This window comes from Triticum dicoccoides, chromosome 5A, assembly GCF_002162155.2.
Source record: "Triticum dicoccoides isolate Atlit2015 ecotype Zavitan chromosome 5A, WEW_v2.0, whole genome shotgun sequence".
Taxonomy (NCBI): domain Eukaryota; kingdom Viridiplantae; phylum Streptophyta; class Magnoliopsida; order Poales; family Poaceae; genus Triticum; species Triticum dicoccoides.
In genome coordinates, this window is record NC_041388.1 from 349,404,044 (window position 1) to 349,417,091 (window position 13,048).

Here is a 13,048-nt window from a genome sequence, read left to right on the forward strand (position 1 = left end):
CTAGGGGTTGACCTCGTTTTTTTCCTAAGTCTGCATATTTTTTTCATTGTTCATCGCATCATAACTCCGCATCCATAGCTCCGATTTGCGCATATAGCATATCAAAATGTTCGACTCCGAGAGTGCATCATTTCATCTCATTGCATCATTTTCATTTGAGCTCATCTTGATACCCGAAATGCTGTTGGAAAAGAGCTGTATGAGATAATTGTCAGATCTGCTGCATCAAATAGCTATTTGTCATTTTTGCCATGATTAATGTGTGCATGATATGCTTCTGAGCTCTACATGTGTTTTGTTATATGCCATGCCATAATTACATAGGTGCTTACCATGTATTTTTGTGATATGTGTGGTGACTAGTACAAGCTTGCAAAGTAGTGCATTCGTTAATGCTGATTTCAGGGACTTAAATTTCACTAAGTCCTTGATCTGATTTTATCAATATGCCATATGTTCATGTTGTTTCCTAGTGATCCGTGCCTCTTTTGAGGATGATCAGTAAGGATGTTTTGTTAACATTGTGGTGCTCTATCCATCCATGTCTTTGTTTGCAATTATGGAGCAACCTAGCTTGAGTCAATCGAGCTCTACTTTTGCTATTTCGTGAATCCTGGCAGATTGTTGACTTGTTAGCGATTTTGCCGAGGATGTTGTTATTGATCCGTGCATGCTATGTTGTTGTTCTTGCCATGTCTAGCTTCTATGATATGTATTCTTGATGGGTGTATGCTTAGTTTGTCATGCCTTGCTCTGTGGTGAGTGCATCGAGCTCGTGAATATGCCTACTCGTTAACATATTTGCATGCTCCAGTTTTTCACGAAGTCTGTAATCTGATTATGTTTTTGCCATGTTCACATGCTTGCAATTGTATTTTCTGATCCCTTTTGGCCCAAGGTCACTAAGGGACTTTTGTTAAGTGCTTTGAGTAGCTTCATGCCATGCCTTGATTTGCCATGTTAAGTTCCTGTAGCATATAGTTTTCATGCTCCAAAGTGTGCTACATGATGTTAAATTCCAGACTGGTGTTAATTTCACCAAGTCTGAAACTTGTTTATCATTTGCATTTTTTCCATGCTTGTTTGAACCTGTTAATGGATGAATTGGCCATAGATCAGTGTTCATATTTTGTCAAGCATGATGATTGGATCCCGTCCATGTATTTTGTTGTCATGTTTGGGCACTGTAGCAAATTTATCTTGATGCATTTAGATGGCTACTTGCTGTTTATCGCAGACTGGTGCCATATTTGTTTTGCTTGCCATTTCCAAACCGTGCATCCGATTCCGATGATCTTTATATCGATTTCAACTGAAATCACCTCACCTTTCCAGTGGCACTCTTGGATTTCCAAGTTGAGGCCAGGTTCAATCATTCCTTTTCAAATCTTGCATATGCATCACATATCGCATCCCGCATAGCATACCATGTTTGCATCATGTTGCTCGAGCTTTGCACGTGGTTGATTGTGTTTCTTTTGATTATTTGTCTTGTTTGGGTAGAGCTGGGAGGCGAGTTCTCTAATGAGGAGCCCATTGAGTTTGCTTACGAGGATCAAGTCAACTCTGACAACTTTGCAGGCAAGATGATTATACCCTCAAAATCACTTCTATCTTTGCTTGCTAGATGCTCGCTCTCTTGCTATGCCTATGCTACGATGCCTACCACTTGCTTATCATGCCTCCCAAAATTGCCATGTCAAACCTCTAACCCACCATGTCCTAGCAAACCGTTGATTGGCTATGTTACCGCTTTGCTCAGCCCCTCTTATAGTGTTGCTAGTTGCAGGTGAAGTTTGGAGATCGTTCCTTGTTGGAACATTGTTTATTGTTGGGATATCACTATATTATCTTGTTATCTTAATGCATCTATATACTTGGTAAAGGGTGGAAGGCTCGGCCTTTTTGCCTAGTGTATTGTTCCACTCTTGCCGCCCTAGTTTCCGTCATATCGGTGTTATGTTCCCGGATTTTTGCGTTCCTTACATGGTTGGGTGATAATGGGAACCCCTTGACAGTTCGCCTTGAATAAAACTCCTCCAGCAATGCCCAACCTTGGTTTTACCATTTGCCACCTAGCCTCTTTTCCCTTGGGTTTCCAGAGCCCAAGGGTCATCTTATTTAAACCCACCGGGCCAGTGCTCCTCTGAGTGTTGGTCCACCTCGTCAGCCGCCGGTGGCCACCAGGGGCAACTCTGGGCTGGCCTACCGGAAGTTTGGACAATCTGAGTGTGCCCTGAGAACGAGATATGTGCAACTCCTATCGGGATTTGTCGGCACATTCGGGCGGTGTTGCTGGACTTGTTTTACCCTTGTCGAGGATGTCTTGTAGAACCGGGATGCCGAGTCTGATCGGAATGTCTCGGGAGAAGGAATATCCTTCGTTGACCATGAGAGCTTGTGATGGGCTAAGTTGGAACTCCCCTGCAGGGATTTGAACTTTCGAAAGCCGTGCCCGCGGTTATGGGCAGATGGGAATTTGTTAATGTCCGGTTGTAGATAACATGAACCTTAACTTAATTAAAATGAATCAACCGCGTGTGTAACCGTGATGGTCTCTTCTCGGCAGAGTCCGGGAAGTGAACACGGTGTTGGAGTAATGTTTGCCGTAGGTTGTTCTTTAGTTCTTCGTTCGTGCTCTGCCTTCTCTTCTCGCTCTCTTTTGCGAACAGGTTAGCCACCATATACGCTAGTCGCTTGCTGCAGCTCCACATATTACCTTGCCTTACCTATAAGCTTAAATAGTCTTGATCGCGAGGGTGCGAGATTGCTGAGTCCCCGTGACTCATAGATTACTCCCAAACCAGATGCAGGGACTGATGATTCCATTCCAGATGATGCGCTTGAGCTCAAGTGGGAGTTCGACGAAGACTCTAGCCGTTACTATGTGTCTTTCCCTGATGATCAATAGTGGTGCCCAGTTGGGGCGATCGGGACCGTGTCGCATGTTGGGGTTGATCTTTTATTTTGGTGTCGTAGTCGGACCATGAGTATATTGGATGATTGTAATGTTATTCATGTATTTGTGTGACGTGGCGAGTGTAAGCCAACTATGTACCTTTTCCCCTATTATCTATTTACATGGGTTGTTGTGAAGATTACCTTGCTTGCGACATTGCTTTCAATGTGGTTATGCCTCTAAGTCGTGCTTCACACGTAGGAGATATAGCCGCATCGAGGGCGTTACAACTAGGTATGACACCTATATCGGATATGAACTCCTTCATCCAGACTCCTTCATTTGCTGCTTCTGAAGCAACTATGTATTCTGCTTCACACGTAGATCCCGCCAGGACGCTCTGCTTGGAACTGCACCAACTGACAGTTCCACCATTCAATATAAATATGTATCCGGTTTGTGACTTACAGTCATCCGGATCAGTGTCAAAGCTTGCATCGACGTAACTGTTTACGACGAGCTCTTTGTCACCTCCATAAACGAGAAACATATCCTTAGTCCTTTTCATGTATTTCAGGATGTTCTTGACTGCTGTCCAGTGATCCGCCCCTGGATTACTTTGGTACCTCCCTGCTAAACTAATAGCAAGGCACACATCAGGTCTGGTACATAGCATTGCATACATGATGGAACCTATGGCTAAAGCATAGGGAATGACTTTCATTTTCTCTCTATCTTCTGCAGTGGTCAGGCATTGAGTCTAACTCAACTTCACACCTTGTAACACAGGCAAGAACCCTTTCTTTGCTTGAACTTCTTCAAAACTTTATGAAGGTATGTGCTTTGTGAAAGTCCAATTAAGTGTCTTGATCTATCTCTATAGATCTTGATGCCTAATATATAAGCAGCTTCACCGAGGTCTTTCATTGAAAAATTATTATTCAAGTATCCTTTTATGCTATTCAGAAATTCAGTATCATTTCCGATCAGCAATATGTCATCCACATATAATATCAGAAATGCTACAGATCTCCCACTCACTTTCTTGTAAATACAGGCTTCTCCAAAAGACTGTATAAAACCATATGCTTTAATCAGACTATCAAAGCGTATATTCCAACTCCGAGAGGCTTGCACCAGTCCATAAATGGATCGCTGGAGCTTGCACACTTTGTTAGCACCTTTCGGATCGACAAAACCTTCTGGTTGCATCATATACAACTGCTCTTTAAGATATCCATTAAGGAACACAGTTTTGACATCCATTTGCCAAATTTCATAATGATAAAATGCGGCAATTGCTAACATGATTTGGGCGGACTTAAGCATCGCTACGGGTGAGAAGGTTTCATCGTAGTCAACTCCTTGAACTTATCGAAAACCTTTCGCAACAAGTCGAGCTTTGCAGACAGTAATTTTACCATCAGCGTCAGTCTTCTTCTTGAAGATCCATTTATTCTCTATGGCTTGTTGCTACCTCTTGAGCACTGCGTTGGTTTTCCCTTGAAGAAGAAAGGGTGATGCAGTAGAGCAGCGTAAGTATTTCCCTCAGTTTTTGAGAACCAAGGTATCAATCTAGTAGGAGACCACACGCGAGTCACCTCGTACCTACACACACAAATAAGAACCTCGCAACCAACGCGATAAAGGGGTTGCCAATCCCTTCACGACCACTTGCAAGAGTGAGATCTGATAGAAATGATAATAATAAGATAAATATTTTTGGTATTTTTATGATATAGATTGAAAGTAAAAGATAGCAAAATAAAGTAGATTGGAAACTTGTATGATGGAAAATAGACCCGGTGGCCATAGATTTCACTAGTGGCTTCTCTCAAGATAGCATAAGTATTACGGTGGGTGAACAAATTACTGTTGAGCAATTGATAGAAAAGCGAATAATTATGAGAATATCTAGGCATGATCATGTACATAGGCATCACGCCTATGACAAGTAGACCGAAACGATTCTGCATCTACTACTATTACTCCACACATCGATCGCTATCCAGCATGCATCTAGAGTATTAAGTTCATAAGAACAGAGTATTGCCTTAAGCAAGATGACATGATGTAGAGGGATAAAATCATGCAATATGATATAAACCACATCTTTTTATCCTCGATGACAACAATACAAAACGTGTCATTTCCCTTTCTGTCACTGGGATCGAGCACCGCAAGATTGAACCCAAAGCTGAGCACTTCTCCCATTGCAAGAAAGATCAACCTAGTAGGCCAAACCAAACTGATAATTCAAAGAGACTTGCAAAGATAAACCAACCATACATAATAAATTCAATAAAGATTCAAATATTGTTCATAGATAAACTTGACCATAAACCCAAAATTCATCGGATCTCGACAAACACACCACAAAACAAGATTACATCTAATAGATATCCAAAAGAATCGAGGAGAACTTTGTATTGAGATCCAAAGAAAGAGAAGAAGCCATCTAGCTACTAGCTATGGACCCGAAGGTCTGAGGTAAACTACTCACACATCATCGGAGGGGCCATGGAGTTGATGTGGAGGCCCTCCGTGATCGAGCCCCCCTCCGGCGGAGCTCAGGAAAAGGCCCCAAGATGGGATCACTTGGGTACAGAAGGTTGCGGTGGTGGAAATAGGGTTTTGTGGTGCTCCTGGATGTTTGTGGGGTATATGAATATATATATATATAGGAGGGAGAAGTAGGTCGGTGGAGCAACGAGGGGCCCACGAGGGTGGAGGGCACGCCCAGGGGGGTAGGCGCGCCCCCTGCCTCGTGGCCTCCTCGTTGATTGCTTGACGTCCACTCCAAGTCCTCTGGATCATGTTTGTTCCAAAATTCACGCTCCTGAAGGTTTCATTCCGTTTGGACTCCGTTTGATATTCCTTTTCAGTGAAACACTGAAATAGGCAAAAAACAGCAATTTGGGCTGGGCCTCCGGTTAATAGGTTAGTCCCAAAAATAATAAAAGTGTAAAATAAAGCCTGTTATCATCCAAAACAGATAATATAATAGCATGGAACAATCAAAAATTATAGATACGTTGGAGACGTATCACTTGCCGATCATCGGATAAGTCAACCAAAGTCCATACTTTGTTCTGATACATGGATCCCATCTCAGATTTCATGGCCTCAAGCCATTTTGTGGAATCTGGGCTCATCATCGCTTCCTCATAGTTCATAGGTTCGTAATGGTCAAGTAACAAGACCTCTAGAACAAGGTTACCGTACCACTCTGGTGTGGATCTTACTCTGGTTGACCTACGAGGTTCGGTAGTAACTTGATCAAAAGTTTCATGAGCATCATCATTAGTTTCCTCACTTACTGGTGTAGGAATCACTAGAACTGATTTCTGTGATGAACTACTTTCCAATAAGGGAGTAGGTACAATTACCTCGTCAAGTTCTACTTTCCTCCCACTCAGTTCTTTCGAGAGAAACTCCTTCTCTAGAAAGGATCCATTCTTAGCAACGAATATCATGCCTTCGGATCTATGATAGAAGGTCTACCCAATAGTATCCTTTGGGTATCCTATGAAGACACCTTTCTTCGATTTGGGTTCGAGCTTATCAGGTTGAAGCTTTTTCACATAAGCATCGCAACCCCAAACTTTAAGAACCAACAAATTGGGTTTCTTGCCAAACCACGGTTCATAAGGTGTCATCTCAACGGATTTTGATGGTGCCCTATTTAACGTGAATGCAGCCTTCTCTAAAGCATAACCCCAAAACGATAGCGGTAAATCAGTGAGAGACATCATAGATCGCACCATATCTAATAAAGTGCGTTTACGACATTCGGACACACCATTACGTTGTGGTGTTCGAGGTGGCATGAGTTGCGAAACTATTCCGCATTGTTTCAAATGAAGACCAAACTCATAACTCTAATATTCACCTCCGTGATCAGATCGTAGAAACTTAATTTTCTTGTTACGATGATTTTGCACTTCAGTATAAAATTCTTTGAACTTTTCAAATGTTTCAGACTTATGTTTCATCAAGTAGATATACCCATATCTACTTAAATCATCTGTGAAGGTAAGAAAATAATGATACCCGCCGCGAGCATCAACACTCATCGGACCGCATACATCAGTATGTATTATTTCCAACAAGTCCGTTGCTCGCTCCATTGTTCCGGAGAACGGAGTTTTAGTCATCTTGCCCATGAGACATGGTTCGCAAGCATCAACTGATTCCAAAAGTCCATCAGCATGGAGTTTCTTCATGCGCTTTACACCAATATGACCTAAACGGCAGTGCCACAAATAAGTTGCACTATCATTATTAAACTTATATCTTTTGGCTTCAATACTATGAACATGTGTATCACTACTATCAGGATTTAGTAAAAATAGACCACTCATCAAGGGTGCATGAACATAAAAGATATTATTCATATAAATAGAACAACCATTATTCTCTTATTTAAATGAATAACCATCTGCATCAAAAAAGATCTAGATATAATGTTCATGCTCAACGCTGGCACCAAATAACAATTATTTAGGTCTAAAACTAATCCCGAAGTTAGATGTAGAGGTAGCGTGCCGACGGTGATCACATCGACTTTGGAACCATTTCCCACGCGCATCGTCACCTCGTCCTTAGCCAATCTTCGCTTAATCCGTAGCCCCTGTTTTGAGTTGCAAATATTAGCAACGAAACCAGTATCAAATACCCAGGCGCTACTGCGAGCATTAGTATGGTACACATCAATAACATGTATATCAAATATACCTTTCACTTTGCCATCCTTCTTCTCCGCCAAATACTTGGGGCAGTTCCGCTTCCAGTGACCAGTCTCTTTGAAGTAGAAGCACTCAGTCTCAGACTTAGGTCCAGACTTGGGCTTCTTCACTTGAGCAACAACTTGCTTGCTGTTCTTTTTGAAGTTCCCCTTCTTCCCTCTACCCTTTTTCTTGAAACTGGTGGTCTTGTTGACCATCAACACTTGATGCTCCTTCTTGATTTCTACCTCTGCAGCGTTTAGCATTGCGAAGAGCTCGGGAATCATCTTATCCATCTCTTCCATATTATAGTTCATCACGAAGCTCTTGTAGCTTGGTGGCAGTGATTGAAGAACTCTATCAATGACACTATCATCAGGAAGATTAACTCCTAGATAAGTCAAGTGGTTGTGGTACCTAGACATTCTGAGTATATGGTCACTAAAAGAACTATTCTCCTCCATTTTGCAGCTGTAGAACTTATTGGAGACTTCATATCTCTCAATCCGGGCATTTGCTTGAAATATTAACTTCAACTCCTGGAACATCTCATATGCTCCATCACATTCAAAACGTCGTTGAAGTCCCAGTTCTAAGCCGTAAAGCATGGCACACTGGACTATCGAGTAGTCATCAGCTTTGCTCTGCCAGGTGTTCATAACATCTGGCGTTGCTCCTGCAGTGGGTTTGTCACCTAGCGGTGCTTCCAGGACGTAATTCTTCTGTGTAGCAATGAGGATAATCCTCAAGTTATGGACCCAGTCCGTGTAGGTGCTACCATCATCTTTCAACTTAGCTTTCCTAGGAATACATTAAAATTCAAAGGAACAACAACACGGGCCATCTATCTACAACAACATAGACATGCAAAATACTATCACGTACTAAGTTCATGATAAATTAATCTTTAATTGATCTAATTACTTAAGAACTCACACTTAGATAGACATCCCTCTAATCATCTAAGTGATCATGTGATCCATATCAACTAAACCATGTCTGATCATCACGTGAGATGGAGTAGTTTTCAATGGTGAACATCACTATGTTCATCATATCTACTATATGATTCACGCTCGCCCTTCCGGTCTTAGTGTTCCGAGGCCATATCTGCATATGCTAAGCTCGTCAAGTTTAACCTAAGTATTCCGCATGTGCAAAACTGACTTGCACCCATTGTATGTGAACGTAGAGCTTATCACACCCGATCATCACGTGGTGTCTCGGTGATACGTCTCCAACATATCTACAATTTTTTATTGTTCCATGCTATTATATTAAACATCTAGGATATTTTATATGCATTTATATGGTATTTAATATAATTTTTGGGACTAACCTATTAACCTAGAGCCCAGTGCCAGTTTCTGTTTTTTCCTGGTTTTTGAGTTTTACAAAAAAGGAATACCAAAGGATTCCAATTGATGTGCCAGTTTTTGATGATTTTTTATGGACCAAAAGAAGCCCCCGGAGTAAAAGAGTTGGGCCAGAAGAGTCCCGGGCCGTCCACGAGGGTGGGAGCCCTACCCCCCAGGCGCGCCGCCCTATCTCGTGGACGACTCGGGGACCCCCCCTGACTTGTTCCCGATGCCAAAAATTCCTATAAATACAGAAACCTCCAAAAAATAACCTAGATTGGGAGTTCCGCTGGCGCAAGCCTCTGTAGCCACCGAAAACCAATCTAGACCCGTTACGGCACCCTACCGAAGGGGGGAATCCCTCTCCGGTGGCCATATTCATCATCCCGATGCTCTCCATGACGAGGAGGGAGTAGTTCACCCTCGGGGCTGAGGGTATGTACCAGTAGCTATGTGTTTGATCTCTCTCTCTCTCTCTATCATGTTCTTGATTCGGCACGATCTTGATGTATCGCGAGCTTTGCTATTATAGTTGTATCTTATGATGTTTCTCCCCCTCTATCTCCTTGTGATGAATTGATCTTTCCCTTTGAAGTTATCTTATCGGATTGAGTCTTTAAGGATTTGAGAACACTTGATGTATGTCTTGCATGTGCTTATCTGTGGTGACAATGGGATATTCACGTGATCCACTTGATGTATGTTTTTGGTGAACAACTTGCGGGTTCCGTGACCTCGTGAACTTATGCATAGGGGTTAGCACACATTTTCGTCTTGACTCTCTGGTCGAAACTTTGGGGCACTCTTTGAAGTTCTTTATGTTGGTTGAATAGATGAATCTGAGATTGTGTGATGCATATCGTATAATCATACCCACGGATACTTGAGGTGACATTGGAGTATCTAGGTGACATTAGGGTTTTGGTTGATTTGTGTCTTAAGGTGTTATTATAGTACAAACTCTAGGATAGATTGAACGGAAAGAATAGCTTCGTGTTATTTTACTACGGACTCTTGAAAAGATCGAGCAAAAAGGATAACTTTGAGGTGGTTTCGTACCCTACAATAATCTATTCGTTTGATCTCCGCTATTAGTGACTTTGGAGTGACTCTTTGTTGCATGTTGATGGATAGTTATATGATCCAATTATGTTATTATTGTTGAGAGAACTTGCACTAGTGAAAGTATGAACCCTAGGCCTTGTTTCGAAGCATTACAATACCGTTTTTGCTCACTTTTATCATTAGTTACCTTGATGTTTTTATATTTTCAGATTTCAAAACCTATATCTACCATCCATATTGCACTTGTTTCACCAATTCTTCGCTGAACTAGTGCACCTATACAATTTACCATTGTATTGGGTGTGTTGGGGACACAAGAGACTCTTTGTTATTTGGTTGCAGGGTTGTTTGAGATAGGCCATCTTCATCCTATGCCTCCCACGGATTGATAAACCTTAGGTCATCCACTTGAGGGAAATTTGCTACTGTCCTAGAAACCTCTGCACTTCGAGGCCCAACAATGTCTACAAGAAAGAAGGTTGTGTAGTAGACATCAACCTCTTTTCTGGCGCCGTTGCCGGGGAGGTTAGCACTTGAAGGTATATCTTTAGATCTTGCAATCGAATCTTTTAGTTTCTTGTTTTATCACTAGTTTAGTTTATAAAAGAAAACTACAAAAAATGGAATTAAGGTTGCCTAATATGCTTCAACTTTTTAATGTCTTTTGTGAAAATAAGGATTCTGATAATTGTGCCAAAGTGTTAGAAGAAGAATGTATTAAAATGTTTGGCACTAAATCTTTGGACGATGAGCATGATTGCAATGTTGTAAGTATGAATTCTTTGAATATCCATGATACTAATGATATGCAAAGCCACAAGCTTGGGGATGCTATGTTTGATGAAGATGATATTTTTTGTCCCCCAAGTTTTGATGAGCAAATTTATTATGATGATAGCATGCCTCCTATTTATGATGATTATATTGATGAAAGTGGATTTGGAGAGGTCATGACTTTATTTAGTGATGAATCCACTATTTCGGAAGAGGTTCCAATTGATTATGAGAACAAAGTTGCTATCTATGATGATTATTGTGATGACATGTATGATATAAAGAATAATGATATCCATGAAACTTTTCATCATGATTTTAACTTTCAATTGGATTATGCCTCACATGATAGTTATTTTGTTGAGTTTGCTCCCACTACTATTCATGAGAATAAATTTGCTGATGTGGAGAGTAATAAAAATTCTATGCTTGTGCATCATGAGAAGAATGTTTTATGTGATGGTTATATTTTTGAATTAATTCATGATGCTATTGAAATTTATTATGAGGGAGTAATATATGCTTGTAGGAATTGCAATAATATCAAGTTTCCTCTCTATGTGCTTAAAGTTTTAAAGTTATGCTTGTTTTGCCTTCCTATGCTAGTTGATTATTGTTCCCATAAGTTGTTTGCTCACAAAATCCCTATGCATAGGAAGTGGGTTAGACTTAAATGTGCTAGTCATATTCTTCATGATGCTCTCTTTATGTTTCAATTCTTAACTTTTATGTGAGCATCATTGAAATCATCATTCCTAGCTAGGGGCGTTAAACGATAGCGCTTGTTGGGAGGCAACCCAATTTTATTTTTGTTCTTTACTTTTTGTTCCTGTTTAGTAATAAATAATCTATCTAGCCTATGGTTAGAGGTGGTTTTATGTTTTAATTAGTGTTTGTGCCAAGTAAGGCCTTTAGGATCTTCTTGGGTGATTGTTGTTTGATCTTGCTGAAAAAATAGAAAGTATGCGCTCACGAGAATAATTTTCATTTTTTACCAGAGAGTGATAAAATACCAATTCCAACTGTAGTTGATCAATATACAAATTATTTAGGCCGTCCTAATTTCTCAGAATGTTTGGAGTTGCAGAAGTATTCGAAACCTACCGATTGCTATAGACTATTCTGTTTTTGACAGATTTTGTCTTCTATGTGTTGTTTGCTTATTTTGACGAATCTATCAGTAGTATCGGAGGGTATGCACCATAGAGAAGTTGGAATATAGTAGATATTACACCAATATGAATTTAGAATGAGTTCACAACAGTACGTAAGTGGTGATTTATTTTCTTATACTAACGTAGCTTATGAGTTTTCTGTTATGTTTTGTGTTGTGAAGTTTTCAAGTATTGGGTAAAGATTTGATGGAATATGAAATAAAGAGTGGCAAGAGCCTAAGCTTGGGGATGACCAAGGCACCCGAAGGTAATATTCAAGGACAACCAAGAGCCTAAGCTTGGGGATGCCCTGGATGGCATCCCCTCTTTCGTCTTCGTTCATCGGTAACTTTACTTGGAGCTATATTTTTATTCACCACATGACATGTGTTTTGCTTGGAGCGTCATTTTATTTTATTTTTTTGCTTGCTTTTTGAATAATATCCCAAGATCTGACATTCTTAAATGTTAGAGAGTCTTCACATAGTTACATAATTATTCAACTACTCATTGATCTTCACTTATATCTTTCGAAGTAGTTTGTCGTTTGCTCTAGTGCGTCACACCACAAACAAAAAGACACATCCGTGACATTTTGGGTCGAACGAAAATTTTTCTGTCATACATATGACACTTCTATGACGATAATTGTGACAAAACCCGGTATCATCATAGATGTGGTGGGCTCCTACTTCTATGACAAAAAATCATGACAGAAAATGGGCTTTTCATCCTGGGCGGGCCGGAGACGCAGCTGCATGACATTCTTTGGGCCGTCCATGATGGAAAAAATCGTGGTAGAATCGAGGGGGAGGAAAATTTCAGGGAGTTCCCGGTCACGGTGGTAGGTCGGGGGCCGAGCGATGCGCGTTTCTCTCGTACACATACGCGCGTGTGTGCGAGGCGTTGGCTCTAACTAAACCCGAGCGAGGTGTTGGGCTCTAACTGAACCCGAGCGATTGCACTGCAGGCTATGCGTTACTGAACCCGACCAATCGATCAGTGGCTGTTAACTGAACCCGATCGAGCGATTCCTTCGCTACTGCTGCTAACTGAAGCCGATCGATTGGA